Source organism: Taeniopygia guttata, chromosome 4 (assembly GCF_048771995.1).
Source record: "Taeniopygia guttata chromosome 4, bTaeGut7.mat, whole genome shotgun sequence".
NCBI lineage: Eukaryota > Metazoa > Chordata > Aves > Passeriformes > Estrildidae > Taeniopygia > Taeniopygia guttata.
In genome coordinates this window covers 23,938,496-23,941,704 of record NC_133028.1, presented here as the reverse complement: position 1 = coordinate 23,941,704, position 3,209 = coordinate 23,938,496, and positions in this window count along the sequence as shown.

Genomic DNA, 3,209 nt, shown 5'->3' with positions numbered 1-3,209 from the left:
TACATATTTGGCTTCTACTGAAAATAAGACGAGAATGTAAGAAACAGCAGGTGCCTGGAGATGAGAGCATTAAGACATGCTGTACATGTCCCATCTTAGTGGTTTTCCTAAAGTTGTTGATTTAGCCACAATAAAAATGAAAGCATAACAACAATGATTTGAAGGAAAGAAAATTTTGTACAAGGGTCACTTGGTCATGTCTACATAGATCCAGTGATTGTTATACCATTTCTTGGTATATAATTTAAGTTTGAAAAGTAGTCAAATAGAAATGTAGTTACAAAAAAAATACTTGCACTGTGACCTCAAACAGAATGCGATTTTGATTTTATTTTAAACGTGTGGTATCTGTAGTGTCTAGTCTGCTTTCATTCTCGTAGTGAGACCTTATTGCCTGAAATCACTGTATATATTCCCTCTACTGAAGTGAAAAAAAAAAAAAGGCGAAGAGGGAAGTAATGCATGCCTGTTGACCTACAAGAAATTTGCAAGAAACTGTTCACAGAAAAAGAGGATCTTCCACATGGAAGCTCAAAGTGAAAGGCAATCCTCCATCTGGAATGCTTATTTGATCTTGGTTTCCATTTACTGTTTGGAGAACATTCTGGAGATGAATGAGTTTAAAATTAATTGGGACAATAATCATTTTTTCAAGCCCTTGATGTAAGGCTTCTACTTGCCATGAAATTAATGACAATCTTTTATGGTAATAATCAAAGGAAGCAAGGACGACTCAAAGTCCCAAATTTAGACAAAAGATTACTTTTCACAGTAATAACTCACCAGCTCCCTAACCACTGCTTCTCCCAGTGAGCACTATAGAAAGGGACCTACAGAGTTTTCTCCAAGTATTAGAGGAAGTCCTCCTAGTCTGGACTTTCTAGTCATCCAAATTATTGTCCCTCCTGCTGCTCTTCCTCTAGTCATTGAACTACAAAAACTTGTTTTCTAAGTGTTAATCTAAATACTTAAGCTTAGAGTGGGACACATTGCAACACTGCAACATCCTCTTGCAGATAATATATGCATTTATTCTCTCTTTTATATCAGGTAGTCCATGAAAGATTAATAATTCTTTGAGACTGGCTTTGTTTTCTTTACCAACAGCTTTATTGCTCATTTTTCACTTAAGTGCTGTATTCAACCTCCTATCAGCGCTCAAGGGAAGGGGAATGCCATATTAAAGATCAACACATTCAGACACGATGATCTGTGAAGACACCAGAACTGGCCATAGGCTGTGTATATATTGCATTTTGGTAGGATCACAAAGCTTTCTGCCAGTTTCCCTAGGCTCAGTGATGCTCTTCCACCCACCCCAGCAGCATCTTCATTGGAGATGCCTTGGTTGTTTCCATACCATACTTTTGCAAGGAGACACACAAAGTTTGCATGCTCTTGTTTACCATCTTTCACACATTTTTGGCATGACAGACACCTGCTAAACCAGGGCAGAGGTCCTACCTGGACAAAACGAAAGCCTATCCTTGGGTTTTTATTTGCCTCATGGCTTCAAGACCCTGCCTTTCAAGCTACCAGAGTAAAAAACCTGCACAAGCAGAGGTCTCATGCAAGACATGACACTACATGAACACGTTGGCTATCCTAGAAAGGATTTCAGCTAACTTTTACTCACTAAGGTAAGTGTCCTAGAGCAGTGAATAATGCTAGCAGTACTGTTTACAGCTTTACTTTTAAAGCATAGTTGTTCTGTTCATAGGTGTGCCAGAAAATGTTGTCCATTAAGGCTTTCTATTTGTTCTAAAAATGCACATACACAATGGAAAAAGAAAGTATAGCAAGTAGCAGGAGCAACATAGAAATGAATGGAGACACGCCTTAGGACAAGGCAGGCTTTTTACGATCACATCATCCAGCACTTGCACCTTGTAAAGGTTCATTAATATGTCTCTTATGAAACCTGAAAATGGCAAGGATTTGTTGCTATTCTTCTAAAGATTATGTAAAGACTAAAGGTCTATCAGCCCTAATTGAATAATCTCAATCCTCCTTCAGATTTAAAAGCCACAGTAAATAAATTCATATACCTGGTAGGCGGTATGAAAATACTGCTTCTTATTTTTATGGGCAATAATTTGGACTTTAATGTTACATGGAGAATAAAATAATAATTTACTAAACATATGAGAGGACAGATGCCCGTTAGACCCTTAAACTTAGATCTGCTGTTGCCATCAATAATCATTCACCAGTTCACCAGTTCTGTTCTCTGTTTAAAAAAGTATTAAGCTGATGTTTTACCTAAATGACCAAATTCACTAGATCTCTTTCCAGTTCCAGGTTTCATCTGACATTCATTTCACAGAGCATGTCTCAGTATTACAAGTCAGGTACATTTCCTTCAGTGAATTACCCATCTCACTAAAAGCTGCTGCTTCAAAACCTGAAGGGATTGTTGCCATCCGGTCTTGCTTCCTCTCAGCAGCACTTCAATTCCATGGGGCTCCCTGCTAGGATACCAGCTTGTCACTCCCCACACAGGGTACTATTTGCAGGGATTGAGAGGCATAGGCCATGCCATGCAAGCAAAGCCAGTTTATTATACCAGTCACCAGTATTTATAGTTCTCTAAGTTCCATACAAAATTTTCCTGTAGTCCTTTGCCCCTGCTTCTGTAGCAACACAATCTTTTTGCTTATCAAGTCCCTGTTACATTCTTGTGTCAGCAATGTCCTTGTTACATCTTCTCTCATCAGAGTGGTCAGAGTGACCAGACATGATGTCTTCACTTTTGTTCTTGCCTCGAGTTTATCTCTGCCATGGCTTCCACTGTTCCTGGGCCAAGATATCAGCAGTGCTACCCAGCTCAGCATCTGTAGCTGTCTGATTTTCCACACTCCCCCTCTTTTTATAAAAAAAGTAAAAGGTCACCACCATAAAATGCCAATTTTTCTTGAGGCCAAATAAGCATCATGTGTGTCTCCAGCCCTGCTTTCACTATTACCATCTTCTTAGAGCACTTTGCTAACTACCTCACTTCTGTGCCTTCCTGTCTCCTTGCAGCTCAGCTGGCATAATCCAATATCTTCTATTGGACCTCAGAACTGATTTTGATATCATCACTTGCCCTTCTTCACTATCTACAAACATGCTGGAAGAAAACTGTACAAGTCTAACTACTGCACAAAAGATACAAGCCATAAAAGAACATCAGCAAACAGAAACAATACTTTAAAAACAAAACAGTT